At 40.5% G+C, this 24,585-nt stretch overlaps 4 non-coding genes across 4 annotated transcripts; all 4 read right to left on the bottom strand.

The window, feature by feature from the left end:
• Positions 1 to 6,498: 6,498 nt before the first annotated feature.
• LOC145757248 (U2 spliceosomal RNA) lies at positions 6,499 to 6,693 on the bottom strand. The gene has a single exon (XR_014285302.1). It is a non-coding gene; the product is annotated as a U2 spliceosomal RNA (small nuclear RNA).
• A 3,046-nt stretch (positions 6,694 to 9,739) lies between these two features.
• On the bottom strand, positions 9,740 to 9,934 carry LOC145757239 (U2 spliceosomal RNA). Its single transcript, XR_014285294.1, has one exon. It is a non-coding gene; the product is annotated as a U2 spliceosomal RNA (small nuclear RNA).
• A 9,842-nt stretch (positions 9,935 to 19,776) lies between these two features.
• On the bottom strand, positions 19,777 to 19,971 carry LOC145757238 (U2 spliceosomal RNA). Its single transcript, XR_014285293.1, has one exon. It is a non-coding gene; the product is annotated as a U2 spliceosomal RNA (small nuclear RNA).
• Positions 19,972 to 21,477: 1,506 nt separating this feature from the next.
• Positions 21,478 to 21,672, bottom strand: LOC145757237 (U2 spliceosomal RNA). Its single transcript, XR_014285292.1, has one exon. It is a non-coding gene; the product is annotated as a U2 spliceosomal RNA (small nuclear RNA).
• Positions 21,673 to 24,585: the final 2,913 nt, after the last annotated feature.

The following is a 24,585-nucleotide window of genomic DNA, read 5'->3' as shown; positions in this document are numbered from 1 at the left end:
ACGTCGCCCATTAGGGTTGGGACAGCTTTAGCTTATGTTCGATATAGTTGGCTTTTTTGACAAGGCATTTTTTAACGCCCGAGCGAATTATATCAATAAAAATGGAAAACCAAAATTTGAGCTTGAACAACAATAACAAACGAAAAATTTCACCAACAACAAAGAATACAAATTCACCCAAAAGACCAAACCAAGAAGAAGACCCCTTTGTTTTAGTACAGAACAAAAACCAATCAAAAAAGAATACCTCGATTCCACCAGACAGACAGACATGGCAGCAGGACAATAAAACATCAAAAGATCTTCCCAGCCATGTCACTGGAAAAAAATCTTTTGCAAATGTGGCTGGTGGAGGCAAAACCAAACCATCGGTTAATCTGAATATACACGACTGCGACATAATGCTAAGGTTCGAACCAAGGCGAAGCCGAGAAGAAGTGTTTAATCGCCTTCTTAAGGACATTAAATTCAAAACAACTGACTATGAAAGTATTTTTTGTAAATTTTCTGGGCTCTGTGTAATTACAATGACCAACACTGAAAAAACAAAAGATTTGGTAAACATATTGAAAAATGAATATTTTAAACAAAAATGGTCTGACTTAATCTATGTAAGAAAATGGGTGGAAGAAGACATCCCAATTATTTTTTCAAACGTACCCTCCAAATTTCCTGACAATATTATCATTGAAAAAATAAAACAACTTCAGCTTGAAGTTACAAGATCAATTCATATTAAAGACAAATTTGGAGTAAAAAACGGAAAACGATATTACTTTGTAAAGGAAGAAAACATTCGTCAAGTAACAGTACCCAAACAATTAATATACGGAAACTATTATTTTCCTGTTTACCATCCCGGACAACAAGCAAAAAACATAAACGAACCGGATAAACAACAAGAAAAAACAGAAAAAAACATACCAAAAGAACAGCAACAAAATTCGCCACAAACAAACAAAGATAATGAAACCGAAACCCCGAAGGACCATCAAGAGAAGAAACCTAGCATATTTTCCCCGCCACGGCCAATAATAAAAAATCAAAATGAAACATACACGCCACAAAGAAACACTTCAATCCAAAATAAACCCAGCAGTAGACAACAGACACCAGCCCACATCACCCACAAATCAATCCCATATGTCATAAACACCTCCGATGAAGAAGAAGTATATCCATTGGAAACATCGATGGAAAACTCAGAAGATATAAACTATACTTACCCGTCCGCAGGTAAAATAATATACAATCTTTCAGAAACAAATAATACAAACCTTTAAACAAACTATCAAAACTAATTAACAATCAAATTTATTTACTTTTTCTAAATTTTCCTGTAAAATATTTGTTTAATAATGGTGTCATATTTAACTATAACAACTCTCAATTGCAACGGACTTGGCAATATGATAAAACGACAAACTTTATTTAAGAACTTAGCAAACTCCTTAAGTACAATTATACTGCTTCAAGAAACCCATTCCCTACCCCAATTAGAATCGATATGGGCATCCGAATGGAAAAATGGCCCATCTTTCTTCAACTCTTCCAGTTGCTTTTCAAACGCACGCGGTGGAGTTGCAATACTTTTTAACACTAAAACTATCACACCATCAAACATACACTACACAACAGACGGACGGACAATTTCATTAGATATTAACACACATACACATACAATTCATATAATAAACATATACGCACCAGTTTCATCACACCAAAATTCAACTGATAACATAAAATTTTTCAACTCAATACTACACCTCACCTCATCACCTTACCCAACCATAATGGCGGGTGACTATAATAACATCGAAAACACACAAACTGACAGAACACCTCCATTAACACATAACACACAAAATAAATCAATACAAACATTTCAACAACTTTTCGAACTTTATGACTCATTTAGAAAACTACATCCTCACAAACAACAATATACATACACCGGACACAACATGCAGTCCAGACTAGATAGAATATACATTACACCAGAAATAACACCACTCGAACATAAAATACAGCCATTTCCACTTTCAGACCATGACATTGTCACACTTACATTTACACTCACAAACACACACATCATTAAAAAAGGAAAAGGATTTTGGAAAAACAACACAAACACTTATCACGATGCAGACTTTTCACACACACTAGCACATAAATTACCACATTGGAACAACACAACACAAAACATAAACACAAACTGGAATAATATTAAAAGACATATCAAACACCTAAACATAAAACATTCAATTTTGATCAAAAACAGACAGACTGACAACATACAAACACTTACCCATAACATGAACACAGCAAAAGAAAACTTACAACATAACCCAACACCACAACATTACAAAACATATCAAACATCAAAAAATAATTTGGCTAAAAAGATTAAACAACATACAAAACAAAAAATATTCAATACCATTTTAAATAACCAATACAAACATGCACCTGATAAATACATTTACAAACAAATTAAAACCCACATTACTCAAACACAAATACCAGAACTTTATAACAAATACTTCTTACCATATTCTACAACAAAACAATTGATCAATATAACACAACAATATTACACTAACTTATACAACAACACATACACTGACACAAATCACATTTTTCACTCAAATACATTACCACAACTCACCACAAAACAACAAATCTCATTAACAACACCCATTACAAAAACAGAACTATTAAACACAATAAAATCACTTTCACCACAAAAGACACCTGGGCCTGACGGACTATCATACGAACTCTACAAAACACACTCAGACACACTTCAAAATACATTACTCAAACTATATAACAATTTTTTAACAACAGGCACCATACCGCAACAATTTAAAACAGGCACTATAACATTAATACACAAACACAAATCAAAATCACTTTTAGAAAACTATAGACCAATATCATTACTAAACACTGACATCAAAATTTTCACTCGCATTTTGGCCAACAGACTGAAAAATATCACTAACACCTTACTATCACACACACAATTTGCACAACAAAACAAATCAGCAGCAGGCGCAAGCTTGTTGCTGAGGGACATATACAATTTATCCACAACACGACATAAACAATACCATATCATATCACTAGATTTTAAAAAAGCATTTGATTCAATAAGCCACACATACCTACTAGACACACTTGCCAAATTTAACTTTCCAATCACATTCATTAACATTATTAAATCACTCAATACAGACGCCACATCACACATTCTCATTAACAAACATATCACTCCACCAGTACACATCAAAAAAGGAATTCGACAAGGAGACTCACTAAGCTTACACCTATTCACACTTTCAATTGAACCACTTATACAACAAATAGACGCAGATAACACAATTAAAGGAATACACATAACAGGACAAAATATTATCAAAACAATTTCATATGCAGATGACATAACCCTCACACTGTCCACACCTCAATCAATACACTCAGCTTTTAAAACACTACAATTATTCGAACATGCATCTGGACTTACACTCAATCACAACAAAACAAATACATTAATTACTAACCGCAATATTAAAACACAGAATATACCACAAAACATAAACCCTAATTACACACACATTTCACCACTTAACATACCAATAGGCATACCTACACAAATTCACAAATCATGGAACACAACATATAACAAAATTACAACAGAACACGAGAATTTAAAACAACATTATACTACACTTGAACATAAAACAATATTAACAAAAACAAAACTACTGCCCCACATTCGAGCAATGGCCAGCACATACCCTATACCACAACATATCATATCAAAAATAAACAACACATTTCTTACATATGCACTAGGAAAAACACACACAAATATCACATATAAAACACTGACACTACCACAGGCATTCGGAGGCTATTCATTTCCAGACATACAAACATACGCAGACCTTTTTTACATAAGACCACTTTTTTCACACACCAAATACAGATTAAATGCAAGCCCACCAACCATACAGGACACTCTCATAGAATATCACATAGGACACACACTTTCCAAACTACACAACATCTTACCACTTAACACAATACCACATATTGACAACACAAACAAAAACTATTTACATTACATCACAATTATAAACAAATACAACATAACTTCAAAACAACTGCTATCAGGAAACATAAACAAACTATATAAAACAATCGTAACACCCACAACCAAATCTACAATTCCATGGTCAAATATACACAGTAAAATTTTAACAAACAGCACCAAAACATTTAACTTTAAGCTTATACATAACATATTACCACTCAAATCTACATACATGCATTTTAATTTAGACAACAACTCACATTGCCTGTTTTGCAACAAAGCCGCGTACGAAACTTCTTTTCACACTTTTCATGCTTGTAAACAAATCCAACCTTTACTTACTTTAACTAATAACATATTTACCTTTCTATCTGGCCAAGATCACAATATTTTTGATAATTCCGACCATTTAAATTTAGTTCCACCATCTTCAATCTCACCCTTATATCTTGATCACTATATTCTTCTTATTTCAATTTTACATCAAAAAATCTGGAAACAAAGAAACCAAATTTGCCATAAAAAATTAAACTTTTCTATACCAACTATTCTATCCTCTATTAAAAAAACTTTATACTCCCAACTCACCCTTGAAAACAGCAAAAATCAAAGCTTATATTCCCACATCATCACGGAATGCATAACATCATTTGAACATAACTCAGCAGTTACCTAATAAATTACTCTGACCTAAAAATAATTGCAAAAATAAATTTTAACACTTAAAACAGATTAATTTTTAATTTATACATAATAACTACCCAAATATAATCCAAAACATGTCATCACTGTTAATAAGCAATAATACCTTTCTATAACCCCAAGTAAAACAATTTAAAAAATCCAATTTCAACTAAATAAATTTAAAATAACATTATTATTTAAAATTTATCAAATCAATCTATTAAAACTGCTAAAATACACCAATAATTATAACAGTACAACTAATAAACATTAAGTAATATATTTAGTACATGAAAACCAATTCTTAAACTCAAAATTGACCAAATTTTTAACCAAAAACAATTTTTTTTAAACATGTGCTTTTTGCCATGGCAACATAAAGTTTCGTACACTACTAGCGACAAAATAATTAAATTATCCTCAAATAAATAATTTTTTGTATATTTATAAACTATAATTTTGTACTGTATATCTTCTATATAAACATAACTTCCTTAAAGAATATATACTTTTCAATTGCTTTATAATTTAGATGTACATATTAACCATTTAAAATTGTAAATATTTACTAATTTATCGTTGTAACTTGTCTTTTTTTTTAGTAAATGTAATTGTATGTTTTAAACCGTAATATTGTTGTATATTTTTGTATACACATAGTTTTCCTTAAACAGCTCTTCAAACTAGCTTTAATGACAACAGAAACAAATTAATTTTCAAAAATCCTTAAAAATAAATAAATGTTTTTTTTTCTTTTCTAAACTAATTTTTTTCGTAATTTAATTGTAGTTTTAATAAATGTATTTATATCAATCCAAACTTTAATTACCACTAATATACAAAATTAATGAAAACTTACCTTTTTAAACAGAATCGTTATTTTTTTTTGTGTACTCGCAATAATTTTCGTTTGTGTTATTTTTAATTAATGCAAATAAAATAAAATAAGGAGTTTTTTTTAATCAAAACTAGTCGCATAAGAAATTGGTACAAGTGCGTGTACATAAAATATCGCGAAATGTGCGATCGTTGTAAGCGCATGGCCCGTGCTGTTAGGTGGTCGTAAAAACGTGCGTCGTTTTCTCCTGCATTTCGCTTTAAATTCTTTACGCGACAAGCGCCTTGCTCGGTCGTTTAGACTGGTTTTGTCGACCGGCATGTTCGGGCATTCTATTTGAATAAGGTAAGTTACCCGTTCTTGAAACGGAGTTTTTTTTAATCAAAACTAGTCGCATAAGAATTTGGTACAAGTTCGTGTACATAAAATATCGCGAAATGTGCGATCGTTGTAAGCGCATGGCCTGTGCTGTTAGGGGGTCGTAAAAACGTGCGTCGTTTTCTCCTGCATTTCGCTTTAAATTCTTTACGCGACAAGCGCCTTGCTCGATCGTTTAGACTGGTTTTGTCGACCGGCATGTTCGGGCATTCTATTTGAATAAGGTAAGTTACCCGTTTTTGAAACGGAGTTTTTTTTAATCAAGTCGCAGACTAAATAGGTGCAAAAATGTGGACATGTTGCTGCCTGGGTAAGTTATGCCGGTCGCCTTAGGGTGCATGCAATCTTAGTTTTATTTTTGCCTAAGACGATATGAAAGCGCTAAATAAGCTTACTCAACCAATTTGTAATAAAAGTTAACTAAGAAAACAACGAAAATGTGACAAAAGCTATGTATATATAGAGTGATGTAATAATAGATAATCCTGCCGCAGCAGGATCGTGGGCCGAGCCTGGAGGTAGTGCAATACCAGGACAACTCGTGAACGGGACGAAGCAAGCTTCAGTTCCGCGTTCTGTATTCAAAAATCCGCAAAATACAAAGAGCTAGGCGATGCCTTGCGTCCCAGGTATTACAACTGAGAAGAACAGATACTACACTTGATCTTAGCCCTAGGGGCCGAGAAGCGATGCCCAAAAATGGCGGAATCCGATCGAATTCGCGCGGTCTGTCATTCTGTTCGCGGCCGCTATTGGCTAATTCATTTTATTCCAATAGTTGCTTCGCACCCCGTGTACAGGTTGACGGTTTTTCGAAGCGGGGTATCTGTTCACAGCCACCCTAATTATCGCCGCAGTAATTAATTAACGGCGACCTGTGCGCCACAGGAGGCCGCCGTTAGCTTGTGTCGACGCCTTTTTACATACTAAACACAAATGTTGCTAATTATAAAGTTGCCTGGCTCTACTTTGCAAATTTGAATCGCGAAATGGGCGAGCCTTGTAAGCACAAGGTTCGTACTGTTAGGTGGTCGTAAAAACGTGCGTCGATTTTTCCTGCATTTCGCTTTAAATTCTTTACGCGACAAGCGCCTTGCTCGGTCGTTTAGACTGGTTTTGTCGCCCGGCATGTTCGGGCATTCTATTTGAATAAGGTAAGTTACCCGTTCTTGAAACGGAGTTTTTTTTAATCAAAACTAGTCGCATAAGAAATTGGTACAAGTGCGTGTACATAAAATATCGCGAAATGTGCGATCGTTGTAAGCGCATGGCCCGTGCTGTTAGGTGGTCGTAAAAACGTGCGTCGTTTTCTCCTGCATTTCGCTTTAAATTCTTTAAGCGACAAGCGCCTTGCTCGGTCGTTTAGACTGGTTTTGTCGACCGGCATGTTCGGGCATTCTATTTGAATAAGGTAAGTTACCCGTTCTTGAAACGGAGTTTTTTTTAATCAAAACTAGTCGCATAAGATATTGGTACAAGTGCCTGTACATAAAATATCGCGAAATGTGCGATCGTTGTAAGCGCATGGCCTGTGCTGTTAGGTGGTCGTAAAAACGTGCGTCGTTTTCTCCTGCATTTCGCTTTAAATTCTTTACGCGACAAGCGCCTTGCTCGGTCGTTTAGACTGGTTTTGTCGGCCGGCATGTTCGGGCATTCTATTTGAATAAGGTAAGTTACCCGTTCTTGAAACGGAGTTTTTTTTAATCAAAACAAGTCGCATAAGAAATTGGTACAAGTGCGTGTACATAAAATATCGCGAAATGGGCGATCGTTGTAAGCGCATGGCCTGTGCTGTTAGGTGGTCGTAAAAACGTGCGTCGTTTTCTCCTGCATTTCGCTTTAAATTCTTTACGCGACAAGCGCCTTGCTCGGTCGTTTAGACTGGTTTTGTCGCCCGGCATGTTCGGGCATTCTATTTGAATAAGGTAAGTTACCCGTTCTTGAAACGGATTTTTTTTTAATCAAAACAAGTCGCATAAGAAATTGGTACAAGTGCGTGTACATAAAATATCGCGAAATGTGCGATCGTTGTAAGCGCATGGCCCGTGCTGTTAGGTGGTCGTAAAAACGTGCGTCGTTTTCTCCTGCATTTCGCTTTAAATTCTTTACGCGACAAGCGTCTTGCTCGGTCATTTAGACTGGATTTGTCGAGCGGCATGTTCGGGCATTCTATTTGAATAAGGTAAGTTACCCGTTCTTGAAACGGAGTTTTTTTTAATCAAAACTAGTCGCATAAGAATTGGTACAAGTGCACGTACATAAAATATCGCGAAATGTGCGATCGTTGTAAGCGCATGGCCCGTGCTGTTAGGTGGTCGTAAAAACGTGCGTCGTTTTCTCCTGCATTTCGCTTTAAATTCTTTACGCGACAAGCGCCTTGCTCGGTCGTTTAGACTGGTTTTGTCGACCGGCATGTTCGGGCATTCTATTTGAATAAGGTAAGTTACCCGTTCTTGAAACGGAGTTTTTTTTAATTAAAACTAGTCGCATAAGAAATTGGATTAAGTGCCTGTACATAAAATATCGCGAAATGTGCGATCGTTGTAAGCGCATGGCCCGTGCTGTTAGGTGGTCGTAAAAACGTGCGTCGTTTTCTCCTGCATTTCGCTTTAATTTCTTTACGCGACAAGCGCCTTGCTCGGTCGTTTAGACTGGTTTTGTCGACCGGCATGTTCGGGCATTCTATTTGAATAAGGTAAGTTACCCGTTCTTGAAACGGAGTTTTTTTAATCAAAACTAGTCGCATAAGAAATTGGATTAAGTGCCTGTACATAAAATATCGCGAAATGTGCGATCGTTGTAAGCGCATGGCCCGTGCTGTTAGGTGGTCGTAAAAACGTGCGTCGTTTTCTCCTGCATTTCGCTTTAATTTCTTTACGCGACAAGCGCCTTGCTCGGTCGTTTAGACTGGTTTTGTCGACCGGCATGTTCGGGCATTCTATTTGAATAAGGTAAGTTACCCGTTCTTGAAACGGAGTTTTTTTTAATCAAAACTAGTCGCATAAGAAATTGGTACAAGTGCGTGTACATAAAATATCGCGAAATGTGCGATCGTTGTAAGCGCATGGCCCGTGCTGTTAGGTGGTCGTAAAAACGTGCGTCGTTTTCTCCTGCATTTCGCTTTAAATTCTTTACGCGACAAGCGCCTTGCTCGGTCGTTTAGACTGGTTTTGTCGACCGGCATGTTCGGGCATTCTATTTGAATAAGGTAAGTTACCCGTTCTTGAAACGGAGTTTTTTTTAATCAAAACTAGTCGCATAAGAATTTGGTACAAGTTCGTGTACATAAAATATCGCGAAATGTGCGATCGTTGTAAGCGCATGGCCTGTGCTGTTAGGGGGTCGTAAAAACGTGCGTCGTTTTCTCCTGCATTTCGCTTTAAATTCTTTACGCGACAAGCGCCTTGCTCGATCGTTTAGACTGGTTTTGTCGACCGGCATGTTCGGGCATTCTATTTGAATAAGGTAAGTTACCCGTTTTTGAAACGGAGTTTTTTTTAATCAAGTCGCAGACTAAATCGGTGCAAAAATGTGGACATGTTGCTGCCTGGGTAAGTTATGCCGGTCGCCTTAGGGTGCATGCAATCTTAGTTTTATTTTTGCCTAAGACGATATGAAAGCGCTAAATAAGCTTACTCAACCAATTTGTAATAAAAGTTAACTAAGAAAACAACGAAAATGTGACAAAAGCTATGTATATATAGAGTGATGTAATAATAGATAATCCTGCCGCAGCAGGATCGTGGGCCGAGCCTGGAGGTAGTGCAATACCAGGACAACCCGTGAACGGGACGAAGCAAGCTTCAGTTCCGCGTTCTGTATTCAAAAATCCGCATAATACAAAGAGCTAGGCGATGCCTAGCGTCCCAGGTATTACAACTGAGAAGAACAGATACTACACTTGATCTTAGCCCTAGGGGCCGAGAAGCGATGCCCAAAAATGGCGGAATCCGATCGAATTCGCGCGGTCTGTCATTCTGTTCGCGGCCGCTATTGGCTAATTCATTTTATTCCAATAGTTGCTTCGCACCCCGTGTACAGGTTGACGGTTTTTCGAAGCGGGGTATCTGTTCACAGCCACCCTAATTATCGCCGCAGTAATTAATTAACGGCGACCTGTGCGCCACAGGAGGCCGCCGTTAGCTTGTGTCGACGCCTTTTTACATACTAAACACAAATGTTGCTAATTATAAAGTTGCCTGGCTCTACTTTGCAAATTTGAATCGCGAAATGGGCGAGCCTTGTAAGCACAAGGTTCGTACTGTTAGGTGGTCGTAAAAACGTGCGTCGTTTTCTCCTGCATTTCGCTTTAAATTCTTTAAGCGACAAGCGCCTTGCTCGGTCGTTTAGACTGGTTTTGTCGACCGGCATGTTCGGGCATTCTATTTGAATAAGGTAAGTTACCCGTTCTTGAAACGGAGTTTTTTTTAATCAAAACTAGTCGCATAAGAAATTGGTACAAGTGCGTGTACATAAAATATCGCGAAATGTGCGATCGTTGTAAGCGCATGGCCCGTGCTGTTAGGTGGTCGTAAAAACGTGCGTCGTTTTCTCCTGCATTTCGCTTTAAATTCTTTACGCGACAAGCGCCTTGCTCGGTCGTTTAGACTGGTTTTGTCGACCGGCATGTTCGGGCATTCTATTTGAATAAGGTAAGTTACCCGTTCTTGAAACGGAGTTTTTTTTAATCAAAACTAGTCGCATAAGAATTTGGTACAAGTTCGTGTACATAAAATATCGCGAAATGTGCGATCGTTGTAAGCGCATGGCCTGTGCTGTTAGGGGGTCGTAAAAACGTGCGTCGTTTTCTCCTGCATTTCGCTTTAAATTCTTTACGCGACAAGCGCCTTGCTCGATCGTTTAGACTGGTTTTGTCGACCGGCATGTTCGGGCATTCTATTTGAATAAGGTAAGTTACCCGTTCTTGAAACGGAGTTTTTTTTAATCAAAACTAGTCGCATAAGAATTGGTACAAGTGCACGTACATAAAATATCGCGAAATGTGCGATCGTTGTAAGCGCATGGCCCGTGCTGTTAGGTGGTCGTAAAAACGTGCGTCGTTTTCTCCTGCATTTCGCTTTAAATTCTTTACGCGACAAGCGCCTTGCTCGGTCGTTTAGACTGGTTTTGTCGACCGGCATGTTCGGGCATTCTATTTGAATAAGGTAAGTTACCCGTTCTTGAAACGTATTTTTTTTTAATCAAAACAAGTCGCATAAGAAATTGGTACAAGTGCGTGTACATAAAATATCGCGAAATGTGCGATCGTTGTAAGCGCATGGCCCGTGCTGTTAGGTGGTCGTAAAAACGTGCGTCGTTTTCTCCTGCATTTCGCTTTAAATTCTTTACGCGACAAGCGCCTTGCTCGGTCGTTTAGACTGGTTTTGTCGACCGGCATGTTCGGGCATTCTATTTGAATAAGGTAAGTTACCCGTTCTTGAAACGTAGTTTTTTTTAATTAAAACTAGTCGCATAAGAAATTGGATTAAGTGCCTGTACATAAAATATCGCGAAATGTGCGATCGTTGTAAGCGCATGGCCCGTGCTGTTAGGTGGTCGTAAAAACGTGCGTCGTTTTCTCCTGCATTTCGCTTTAAATTCTTTAAGCGACAAGCGCCTTGCTCGGTCGTTTAGACTGGTTTTGTCGACCGGCATGTTCGGGCATTCTATTTGAATAAGGTAAGTTACCCGTTCTTGAAACGGAGTTTTTTTTAATCAAAACTAGTCGCATAAGAAATTGGTACAAGTGCCTGTACATAAAATATCGCGAAATGTGCGATCGTTGTAAGCGCATGGCCTGTGCTGTTAGGTGGTCGTAAAAACGTGCGTCGTTTTCTCCTGCATTTCGCTTTAAATTCTTTACGCGACAAGCGCCTTGCTCGGTCGTTTAGACTGGTTTTGTCGGCCGGCATGTTCGGGCATTCTATTTGAATAAGGTAAGTTACCCGTTCTTGAAACGGAGTTTTTTTTAATCAAAACAAGTCGCATAAGAAATTGGTACAAGTGCGTGTACATAAAATATCGCGAAATGGGCGATCGTTGTAAGCGCATGGCCTGTGCTGTTAGGTGGTCGTAAAAACGTGCGTCGTTTTCTCCTGCATTTCGCTTTAAATTCTTTACGCGACAAGCGCCTTGCTCGGTCGTTTAGACTGGTTTTGTCGCCCGGCATGTTCGGGCATTCTATTTGAATAAGGTAAGTTACCCGTTCTTGAAACGGATTTTTTTTTAATCAAAACAAGTCGCATAAGAAATTGGTACAAGTGCGTGTACATAAAATATCGCGAAATGTGCGATCGTTGTAAGCGCATGGCCCGTGCTGTTAGGTGGTCGTAAAAACGTGCGTCGTTTTCTCCTGCATTTCGCTTTAAATTCTTTACGCGACAAGCGCCTTGCTCGGTCGTTTAGACTGGTTTTGTCGACCGGCATGTTCGGGCATTCTATTTGAATAAGGTAAGTTACCCGTTCTTGAAACGGAGTTTTTTTTAATTAAAACTAGTCGCATAAGAAATTGGATTAAGTGCCTGTACATAAAATATCGCGAAATGTGCGATCGTTGTAAGCGCATGGCCCGTGCTGTTAGGTGGTCGTAAAAACGTGCGTCGTTTTCTCCTGCATTTCGCTTTAAATTCTTTACGCGACAAGCGCCTTGCTCGGTCGTTTAGACTGGTTTTGTCGACCGGCATGTTCGGGCATTCTATTTGAATAAGGTAAGTTACCCGTTCTTGAAACGGAGTTTTTTTTAATCAAAACTAGTCGCATAAGAAATTGGTACAAGTGCGTGTACATAAAATATCGCGAAATGTGCGATCGTTGTAAGCGCATGGCCCGTGCTGTTAGGTGGTCGTAAAAACGTGCGTCGTTTTCTCCTGCATTTCGCTTTAAATTCTTTACGCGACAAGCGCCTTGCTCGGTCGTTTAGACTGGTTTTGTCGACCGGCATGTTCGGGCATTCTATTTGAATAAGGTAAGTTACCCGTTCTTGAAACGGAGTTTTTTTTAATTAAAACTAGTCGCATAAGAAATTGGGTTAAGTGCCTGTACATAAAATATCGCGAAATGTGCGATCGTTGTAAGCGCATGGCCCGTGCTGTTAGGTGGTCGTAAAAACGTGCGTCGTTTTCTCCTGCATTTCGCTTTAAATTCTTTACGCGACAAGCGCCTTGCTCGGTCGTTTAGACTGGTTTTGTCGCCCGGCATGTTCGGGCATTCTATTTGAATAAGGTAAGTTACCCGTTCTTGAAACGGATTTTTTTTTAATCAAAACAAGTCGCATAAGAAATTGGTACAAGTGCGTGTACATAAAATATCGCGAAATGTGCGATCGTTGTAAGTGCATGGCCCGTGCTGTTAGGTGGTCGTAAAAACGTGCGTCGTTTTCTCCTGCATTTCGCTTTAAATTCTTTACGCGACAAGCGTCTTGCTCGGTCGTTTAGACTGGATTTGTCGAGCGGCATGTTCGGGCATTCTATTTGAATAAGGTAAGTTACCCGTTCTTGAAACGGAGTTTTTTTTAATCAAAACTAGTCGCATAAGAATTGGTTCAAGTGCACGTACATAAAATATCGCGAAATGTGCGATCGTTGTAAGCGCATGGCCCGTGCTGTTAGGTGGTCGTAAAAACGTGCGTCGTTTTCTCCTGCATTTCGCTTTAAATTCTTTACGCGACAAGCGCCTTGCTCGGTCGTTTAGACTGGTTTTGTCGACCGGCATGTTCGGGCATTCTATTTGAATAAGGTAAGTTACCCGTTCTTGAAACGGAGTTTTTTTTAATTAAAACTAGTCGCATAAGAAATTGGATTAAGTGCCTGTACATAAAATATCGCGAAATGTGCGATCGTTGTAAGCGCATGGCCTGTGCTGTTAGGTGGTCGTAAAAACGTGCGTCGTTTTCTCCTGCATTTCGCTTTAAATTCTTTAAGCGACAAGCGCCTTGCTCGGTCGTTTAGACTGGTTTTGTCGACCGGCATGTTCGGGCATTCTATTTGAATAAGGTAAGTTACCCGTTCTTGAAACGGAGTTTTTTTTAATTAAAACTAGTCGCATAAGAAATTGGATTAAGTGCCTGTACATAAAATATCGCGAAATGTGCGATCGTTGTAAGCGCATGGCCTGTGCTGTTAGGTGGTCGTAAAAACGTGCGTCGTTTTCTCCTGCATTTCGCTTTAAATTCTTTAAGCGACAAGCGCCTTGCTCGGTCGTTTAGACTGGTTTTGTCGACCGGCATGTTCGGGCATTCTATTTGAATAAGGTAAGTTACCCGTTCTTGAAACGGAGTTTTTTTTAATTAAAACTAGTCGCATAAGAAATTGGATTAAGTGCCTGTACATAAAATATCGCGAAATGTGCGATCGTTGTAAGCGCATGGCCCGTGCTGTTAGGTGGTCGTAAAAACGTGCGTCGTTTTCTCCTGCATTTCGCTTTAAATTCTTTAAGCGACAAGCGCCTTGCTCGGTCGTTTAGACTGGTTTTGTCGACCGGCATGTTCGGGCATTCTATTTGAATAAGGTAAGTTACCCGTTCTTGAAACGGAGTTTTTTTTAATCAAAACTAGTCGCATAAGAAATTGGTACAAGTGCCTGTACATAAAATATCGCGAAATGTGCGATCGTTGTAAGCGCATGGCCTGTGCTGTTAGGTGGTCGTAAAAACGTGCGTCGTTTTCTCCTGCATTTCGCTTTAAATTCTTTACGCGACAAGCGCCTTGCTCGGTCGTTTAGACTGGTTTTGTCGGCCGGCATGTTCGAGCATTCTATTTGAATAAGGTAAGTTACCCGTTCTTGAAACGGAGTTTTTTTTAATCAAAACAAGTCGCATAAGAAATTGGTACAAGTGCGTGTACATAAAATATCGCGAAATGGGCGATCGTTGTAAGCGCATGGCCTGTGCTGTTAGGTGGTCGTAAAAACGTGCGTCGTTTTCTCCTGCATTTCGCTTTAAATTCTTTACGCGACAAGCGCCTTGCTCGGTCGTTTAGACTGGTTTTGTCGCCCGGCATGTTCGGGCATTCTATTTGAATAAGGTAAGTTACCCGTTCTTGAAACGGATTTTTTTTTAATCAAAACAAGTCGCATAAGAAATTGGTACAAGTGCGTGTACATAAAATATCGCGAAATGTGCGATCGTTGTAAGCGCATGGCCCGTGCTGTTAGGTGGTCGTAAAAACGTGCGTCGTTTTCTCCTGCATTTCGCTTTAAATTCTTTACGCGACAAGCGTCTTGCTCGGTCGTTTAGACTGGATTTGTCGAGCGGCATGTTCGGGCATTCTATTTGAATAAGGTAAGTTACCCGTTCTTGAAACGGAGTTTTTTTTAATCAAAACTAGTCGCATAAGAATTGGTACAAGTGCACGTACATAAAATATCGCGAAATGTGCGATCGTTGTAAGCGCATGGCCCGTGCTGTTAGGTGGTCGTAAAAACGTGCGTCGTTTTCTCCTGCATTTCGCTTTAAATTCTTTACGCGACAAGCGCCTTGCTCGGTCGTTTAGACTGGTTTTGTCGACCGGCATGTTCGGGCATTCTATTTGAATAAGGTAAGTTACCCGTTCTTGAAACGGAGTTTTTTTTAATTAAAACTAGTCGCATAAGAAATTGGATTAAGTGCCTGTACATAAAATATCGCGAAATGTGCGATCGTTGTAAGCGCATGGCCCGTGCTGTTAGGTGGTCGTAAAAACGTGCGTCGTTTTCTCCTGCATTTCGCTTTAAATTCTTTACGCGACAAGCGCCTTGCTCGGTCGTTTAGACTGGTTTTGTCGGCCGGCATGTTCGGGCATTCTATTTGAATAAGGTAAGTTACCCGTTCTTGAAACGGAGTTTTTTTTAATCAAAACAAGTCGCATAAGAAATTGGTACAAGTGCGTGTACATAAAATATCGCGAAATGGGCGATCGTTGTAAGCGCATGGCCTGTGCTGTTAGGTGGTCGTAAAAACGTGCGTCGTTTTCTCCTGCATTTCGCTTTAAATTCTTTACGCGACAAGCGCCTTGCTCGGTCGTTTAGACTGGTTTTGTCGCCCGGCATGTTCGGGCATTCTATTTGAATAAGGTAAGTTACCCGTTCTTGAAACGGATTTTTTTTTAATCAAAACAAGTCGCATAAGAAATTGGTACAAGTGCGTGTACATAAAATATCGCGAAATGTGCGATCGTTGTAAGCGCATGGCCCGTGCTGTTAGGTGGTCGTAAAAACGTGCGTCGTTTTCTCCTGCATTTCGCTTTAAATTCTTTACGCGACAAGCGTCTTGCTCGGTCGTTTAGACTGGATTTGTCGAGCGGCATGTTCGGGCATTCTATTTGAATAAGGTAAGTTACCCGTTCTTGAAACGGAGTTTTTTTTAATCAAAACTAGTCGCATAAGAATTGGTACAAGTGCACGTACATAAAATATCGCGAAATGTGCGATCGTTGTAAGCGCATGGCCCGTGCTGTTAGGTGGTCGTAAAAACGTGCGTCGTTTTCTCCTGCATTTCGCTTTAAATTCTTTACGCGACAAGCGCCTTGCTCGGTCGTTTAGACTGGTTTTGTCGACCGGCATGTTCGGGCATTCTATTTGAATAAGGTAAGTTACCCGTTCTTGAAACGGAGTTTTTTTTAATTAAAACTAGTCGCATAAGAAATTGGATTAAGTGCCTGTACATAAAATATCGCGAAATGTGCGATCGTTGTAAGCGCATGGCCCGTGCTGTTAGGTGGTCGTAAAAACGTGCGTCGTTTTCTCCTGCATTTCGCTTTAAATTCTTTACGCGACAAGCGCCTTGCTCGGTCGTTTAGACTGGTTTTGTCGACCGGCATGTTCGGGCATTCTATTTGAATAAGGTAAGTTACCCGTTCTTGAAACGGAGTTTTTTTTAATCAAAACTAGTCGCATAAGAAATTGGTACAAGTGCGTGTACATAAAATATCGCGAAATGTGCGATCGTTGTAAGCGCATGGCCCGTGCTGTTAGGTGGTCGTAAAAACGTGCGTCGTTTTCTCCTGCATTTCGCTTTAAATTCTTTAAGCGACAAGCGCCTTGCTCGGTCGTTTAGACTGGTTTTGTCGACCGGCATGTTCGGGCATTCTATTTGAATAAGGTAAGTTACCCGTTCTTGAAACGGAGTTTTTTTTAATCTTTTTGGCGTCAAGCGCCTTGCTCGGTCGTTTAGACTGGTTTTGTCGACCGGCATGTTCGGGCATTCTATTTGAATAAGGTAAGTTACCCGTTCTTGAAACGGAGTTTTTTTTAATCAAAACTAGTCGCATAAGAAATTGGTACAAGTGCGTGTACATAAAATATCGCGAAATGTGCGATCGTTGTAAGCGCATGGCCCGTGCTGTTAGGTGGTCGTAAAAACGTGCGTCGTTTTCTCCTGCATTTCGCTTTAAATTCTTTACGCGACAAGCGCCTTGCTCGGTCGTTTAGACTGGTTTTGTCGCCCGGCATGTTCGGGCATTCTATTTGAATAAGGTAAGTTACCCGTTCTTGAAACGGAGTTTTTTTTAATCAAAACTAGTCGCATAAGAAATTGGTACAAGTGCGTGTACATAAAATATCGCGAAATGTGCGATCGTTGTAAGCGCATGGCCCGTGCTGTTAGGTGGTCGTAAAAACGTGCGTCGTTTTCTCCTGCATTTCGCTTTAAATTCTTTAAGCGACAAGCGCCTTGCTCGGTCGTTTAGACTGGTTTTGTCGACCGGCATGTTCGGGCATTCTATTTGAATAAGGTAAGTTACCCGTTCTTGAAACGGAGTTTTTTTTAATCAAAACTAGTCGCATAAGAAATTGGTACAAGTGCCTGTACATAAAATATCGCGAAATGTGCGATCGTTGTAAGCGCATGGCCTGTGCTGTTAGGTGGTCGTAAAAACGTGCGTCGTTTTCTCCTGCATTTCGCTTTAAATTCTTTACGCGACAAGCGCCTTGCTCGGTCGTTTAGACTGGTTTTGTCGGCCGGCATGTTCGGGCATTCTATTTGAATAAGGTAAGTTACCCGTTCTTGAAACGGAGTTTTTTTTAATCAAAACAAGTCGCATAAGAAATTGGTACAAGTGCGTGTACATAAAATATCGCGAAATGGGCGATCGTTGTAAGCGCATGGCCTGTGCTGTTAGGTGGTCGTAAAAACGTGCGTCGTTTTCTCCTGCATTTCGCTTTAAATTCTTTACGCGACAAGCGCCTTGCTCGGTCGTTTAGACTGGTTTTGTCGCCCGGCATGTTCGGGCATTCTATTTGAATAAGGTAAGTTACCCGTTCTTGAAACGGATTTTTTTTTAATCAAAACAAGTCGCATAAGAAATTGGTACAAGTGCGTGTACATAAAATATCGCGAAATGTGCGATCGTTGTAAGCGCATGGCCCGTGCTGTTAGGTGGTCGTAAAAACGTGCGTCGTTTTCTCCTGCATTTCGCTTTAAATTCTTTACGCGACAAGCGTCTTGCTCGGTCGTTTAGACTGGATTTGTCGAGCGGCATGTTCGGGCATTCTATTTGAATAAGGTAAGTTACCCGTTCTTGAAACGGAGTTTTTTTTAATCAAAACTAGTCGCATAAGAATTGGTACAAGTGCACGTACATAAAATATCGCGAAATGTGCGATCGTTGTAAGCGCATGGCCCGTGCTGTTAGGTGGTCGTAAAAACGTGCGTCGTTTTCTCCTGCATTTCGATTTAAATTCTTTACGCGACAAGCGCCTTGCTCGGTCGTTTAGACTGGTTTTGTCGACCGGCATGTTCGGGCATTCTATTTGAATAAGGTAAGTTACCCGTTCTTGAAACGGAGTTTTTTTTAATTAAAACTAGTCGCATAAGAAATTGGATTAAGTGCCTGTACATAAAATATCGCGAAATGTGCGATCGTTGTAAGCGCATGGCCCGTGCTGTTAGGTGGTCGTAAAAACGTGCGTCGTTTTCTCCTGCATTTCGCTTTAAATTCTTTACGCGACAAGCGCCTTGCTCGGTCGTTTAGACTGGTTTTGTCGACCGGCATGTTCGGGCATTCTATTTGAATAAGGTAAGTTACCCGTTCTTGAAACGGAGTTTTTTTTAATCAAAACTAGTCGCATAAGAAATTGGTACAAGTGCGTGTACATAAAATATCGCGAAATGTGCGATCGTTGTAAGCGCATGGCCCGTGCTGTTAGGTGGTCGTAAAAACGTGCGTCGTTTTCTCCTGCATTTCGCTTTAAATTCTTTACGCGACAAGCGCCTTGCTCGGTCGTTTAGACTGGTTTTGTCGACCGGCATGTTCGGGCATTCTATTTGAATAAGGTAAGTTACCCGTTCTTGAAACGGAGTTTTTTTTAATCAAAACTAGTCGCATAAGAATTTGGTACAAGTTCGTGTACATAAAATATCGCGAAATGTGCGATCGTTGTAAGCGCATGGCCTGTGCTGTTAGGGGGTCGTAAAAACGTGCGTCGTTTTCTCCTGCATTTCGCTTTAAATTCTTTACGCGACAAGCGCCTTGCTCGATCGTTTAGACTGGTTTTGTCGACCGGCATGTTCGGGCATTCTATTTGAATAAGGTAAGTTACCCGTTTTTGAAACGGAGTTTTTTTTAATCATGTCGCAGACTAAATCGGTGCAAAAATGTGGACATGTTGCTGCCTGGGTAAGTTATGCCGGTCGCCTTAGGGTGCATGCAATCTTAGTTTAATTTTTGCCTAAGACGATATGAAAGCGCTAAATAAGCTTACTCAACCAATTTGTAATAAAAGTTAACTAAGAAAACAACGAAAATGTGACAAAAGCTATGTATATATAGAGTGATGTAATAATAGATAATCCTGCCGCAGCAGGATCGTGGGCCGAGCCTGGAGGTAGTGCAATACCAGGACAACCCGTGAACGGGACGAAGCAAGCTTCAGTTCCGCGTTCTGTATTCAAAAATCCGCATAATACAAAGAGCTAGGCGATGCCTAGCGTCCCAGGTATTACAACTGAGAAGAACAGATACTACACTTGATCTTAGCCCTAGGGGCCGAGAAGCGATGCCCAAAAATGGCGGAATCCGATCGAATTCGCGCGGTCTGTCATTCTGTTCGCGGCCGCTATTGGCTAATTCATTTTATTCCAATAGTTGCTTCGCACCCCGTGTACAGGTTGACGGTTTTTCGAAGCGGGGTATCTGTTCACAGACACCCTAATTATCGCCGCAGTAATTAATTAACGGCGACCTGTGCGCCACAGGAGGCCGCCGTTAGCTTGTGTCGACGCCTTTTTACATACTAAACACAAATGTTGCTAATTATAAAGTTGCCTGGCTCTACTTTGCAAATTTGAATCGCGAAATGGGCGAGCCTTGTAAGCACAAGGTTCGTACTGTTAGGTGGTCGTAAAAACGTGCGTCGTTTTCTCCTGCATTTCGCTTTAAATTCTTTACGCGACAAGCGCCTTGCTCGGTCGTTTAGACTGGTTTTGTCGCCCGGCATGTTCGGGCATTCTATTTGAATAAGGTAAGTTACCCGTTCTTGAAACAGAGTTTTTTTTAATCAAAACTAGTCGCATAAGAAATTGGTACAAGTGCGTGTACATAAAATATCGCGAAATGTGCGATCGTTGTAAGCGCATGGCCCGTGCTGTTAGGTGGTCGTAAAAACGTGCGTCGTTTTCTCCTGCATTTCGCTTTAAATTCTTTACGCGACAAGCGCCTTGCTCGGTCGTTTAGACTGGTTTTGTCGACCGGCATGTTCGGGCATTCTATTTGAATAAGGTAAGTTACCCGTTCTTGAAACGGAGTTTTTTTTAATTAAAACTAGTCGCATAAGAAATTGGATTAAGTGCCTGTACATAAAATATCGCGAAATGTGCGATCGTTGTAAGCGCATGGCCCGTGCTGTTAGGTGGTCGTAAAAACGTGCGTCGTTTTCTCCTGCATTTCGCTTTAAATTCTTTAAGCGACAAGCGCCTTGCTCGGTCGTTTAGACTGGTTTTGTCGACCGGCATGTTCGGGCATTCTATTTGAATAAGGTAAGTTACCCGTTCTTGAAACGGAGTTTTTTTTAATCAAAACTAGTCGCATAAGAAATTGGTACAAGTGCCTGTACATAAAATATCGCGAAATGTGCGATCGTTGTAAGCGCATGGCCTGTGCTGTTAGGTGGTCGTAAAAACGTGCGTCGTTTTCTCCTGCATTTCGCTTTAAATTCTTTACGCGACAAGCGCCTTGCTCGATCGTTTAGACTGGTTTTGTCGACCGGCATGTTCGGGCATTCTATTTGAATAAGGTAAGTTACCCGTTTTTGAAACGGAGTTTTTTTTAATCAAGTCGCAGACTAAATCGGTGCAAAAATGTGGACATGTTGCTGCCTGGGTAAGTTATGCCGGTCGCCTTAGGGTGCATGCAATCTTAGTTTAATTTTTGCCTAAGACGATATGAAAGCGCTAAATAAGCTTACTCAACCAATTTGTAATAAAAGTTAACTAAGAAAACAACGAAAATGTGACAAAAGCTATGTATATATAGAGTGATGTAATAATAGATAATCCTGCCGCAGCAGGATCGTGGGCCGAGCCTGGAGGTAGTGCAATACCAGGACAACCCGTGAACGGGACGAAGCAAGCTTCAGTTCCGCGTTCTGTATTCAAAAATCCGCATAATACAAAGAGCTAGGCGATGCCTAGCGTCCCAGGTATTACAACTGAGAAGAACAGATACTACACTTGATCTTAGCCCTAGGGGCCGAGAAGCGATGCCCAAAAATGGCGGAATCCGATCGAATTCGCGCGGTCTGTCATTCTGTTCGCGGCCGCTATTGGCTAATTCATTTTATTCCAATAGTTGCTTCGCACCCCGTGTACAGGTTGACGGTTTTTCGAAGCGGGGTATCTGTTCACAGACACCCTAATTATCGCCGCAGTAATTAATTAACGGCGACCTGTGCGCCACAGGAGGCCGCCGTTAGCTTGTGTCGACGCCTTTTTACATACTAAACACAAATGTTGCTAATTATAAAGTTGCCTGGCTCTACTTTGCAAATTTGAATCGCGAAATGGGCGAGCCTTGTAAGCACAAGGTTCGTACTGTTAGGTGGTCGTAAAAACGTGCGTCGTTTTCTCCTGCATTTCGCTTTAAATTCTTTACGCGACAAGCGCCTTGCTCGGTCGTTTAGACTGGTTTTGTCGCCCGGCATGTTCGGGCATTCTATTTGAATAAGGTAAGTTACCCGTTCTTGAAACAGAGTTTTTTTTAATCAAAACTAGTCGCATAAGAAATTGGTACAAGTGCGTGTACATAAAATATCGCGAAATGTGCGATCGTTGTAAGCGCATGGCCCGTGCTGTTAGGTGGTCGTAAAAACGTGCGTCGTTTTCTCCTGCATTTCGCTTTAAATTCTTTACGCGACAAGCGCCTTGCTCGGTCGTTTAGACTGGTTTTGTCGACCGGCATGTTCGGGCATTCTATTTGAATAAGGTAAGTTACCCGTTCTTGAAACGGAGTTTTTTTTAATTAAAACTAGTCGCATAAGAAATTGGATTAAGTGCCTGTACATAAAATATCGCGAAATGTGCGATCGTTGTAAGCGCATGGCCCGTGCTGTTAGGTGGTCGTAAAAACGTGCGTCGTTTTCTCCTGCATTTCGCTTTAAATTCTTTAAGCGACAAGCGCCTTGCTCGGTCGTTTAGACTGGTTTTGTCGACCGGCATGTTCGGGCATTCTATTTGAATAAGGTAAGTTACCCGTTCTTGAAACGGAGTTTTTTTTAATCAAAACTAGTCGCATAAGAAATTGGTACAAGTGCCTGTACATAAAATATCGCGAAATGTGCGATCGTTGTAAGCGCATGGCCTGTGCTGTTAGGTGGTCGTAAAAACGTGCGTCGTTTTCTCCTGCATTTCGCTTTAAATTCTTTACGCGACAAGCGCCTTGCTCGGTCGTTTAGACTGGTTTTGTCGGCCGGCATGTTCGGGCATTCTATTTGAATAAGGTAAGTTACCCGTTCTTGAAACGGAGTTTTTTTTAATCAAAACAAGTCGCATAAGAAATTGGTACAAGTGCGTGTACATAAAATATCGCGAAATGGGCGATCGTTGTAAGCGCATGGCCTGTGCTGTTAGGTGGTCGTAAAAACGTGCGTCGTTTTCTCCTGCATTTCGCTTTAAATTCTTTACGCGACAAGCGCCTTGCTCGGTCGTTTAGACTGGTTTTGTCGCCCGGCATGTTCGGGCATTCTATTTGAATAAGGTAAGTTACCCGTTCTTGAAACGGATTTTTTTTTAATCAAAACAAGTCGCATAAGAAATTGGTACAAGTGCGTGTACATAAAATATCGCGAAATGTGCGATCGTTGTAAGCGCATGGCCCGTGCTGTTAGGTGGTCGTAAAAACGTGCGTCGTTTTCTCCTGCATTTCGCTTTAAATTCTTTACGCGACAAGCGTCTTGCTCGGTCGTTTAGACTGGATTTGTCGAGCGGCATGTTCGGGCATTCTATTTGAATAAGGTAAGTTACCCGTTCTTGAAACGGAGTTTTTTTTAATTAAAACTAGTCGCATAAGAATTGGTACAAGTGCACGTACATAAAATATCGCGAAATGTGCGATCGTTGTAAGCGCATGGCCCGTGCTGTTAGGTGGTCGTAAAAACGTGCGTCGTTTTCTCCTGCATTTCGCTTTAAATTCTTTACGCGACAAGCGCCTTGCTCGGTCGTTTAGACTGGTTTTGTCGACCGGCATGTTCGGGCATTCTATTTGAATAAGGTAAGTTACCCGTTCTTGAAACGGAGTTTTTTTTAATTAAAACTAGTCGCATAAGAAATTGGATTAAGTCCCTGTACATAAAATATCGCGAAATGTGCGATCGTTGTAAGCGCATGGCCCGTGCTGTTAGGTGGTCGTAAAAACGTGCGTCGTTTTCTCCTGCATTTCGCTTTAAATTCTTTAAGCGACAAGCGCCTTGCTCGGTCGTTTAGACTGGTTTTGTCGACCGGCATGTTCGGGCATTCTATTTGAATAAGGTAAGTTACCCGTTCTTGAAACGGAGTTTTTTTTAATCAAAACTAGTCGCATAAGAAATTGGTACAAGTGCCTGTACATAAAATATCGCGAAATGTGCGATCGTTGTAAGCGCATGGCCTGTGCTGTTAGGTGGTCGTAAAAACGTGCGTCGTTTTCTCCTGCATTTCGCTTTAAATTCTTTACGCGACAAGCGCCTTGCTCGGTCGTTTAGACTGGTTTTGTCGGCCGGCATGTTCGGGCATTCTATTTGAATAAGGTAAGTTACCCGTTCTTGAAACGGAGTTTTTTTTAATCAAAACAAGTCGCATAAGAAATTGGTACAAGTGCGTGTACATAAAATATCGCGAAATGTGCGATCGTTGTAAGCGCATGGCCTGTGCTGTTAGGTGGTCGTAAAAACGTGCGTCGTTTTCTCCTGCATTTCGCTTTAAATTCTTTACGCGACAAGCGCCTTGCTCGGTCGTTTAGACTGGTTTTGTCGCCCGGCATGTTCGGGCATTCTATTTGAATAAGGTAAGTTACCCGTTCTTGAAACGGATTTTTTTTTAATCAAAACAAGTCGCATAAGAAATTGGTACAAGTGCGTGTACATAAAATATCGCGAAATGTGCGATCGTTGTAAGCGCATGGCCCGTGCTGTTAGGTGGTCGT

This window comes from Corella eumyota, chromosome 6, assembly GCF_963082875.1.
Source record: "Corella eumyota chromosome 6, kaCorEumy4.1, whole genome shotgun sequence".
In the NCBI taxonomy this organism is placed as follows: Eukaryota; Metazoa; Chordata; class Ascidiacea; order Phlebobranchia; family Corellidae; genus Corella; species Corella eumyota.
The sequence above is the reverse complement of the archived record's forward strand: the minus strand, read 5'-3'. Positions and strand labels throughout refer to the sequence as shown.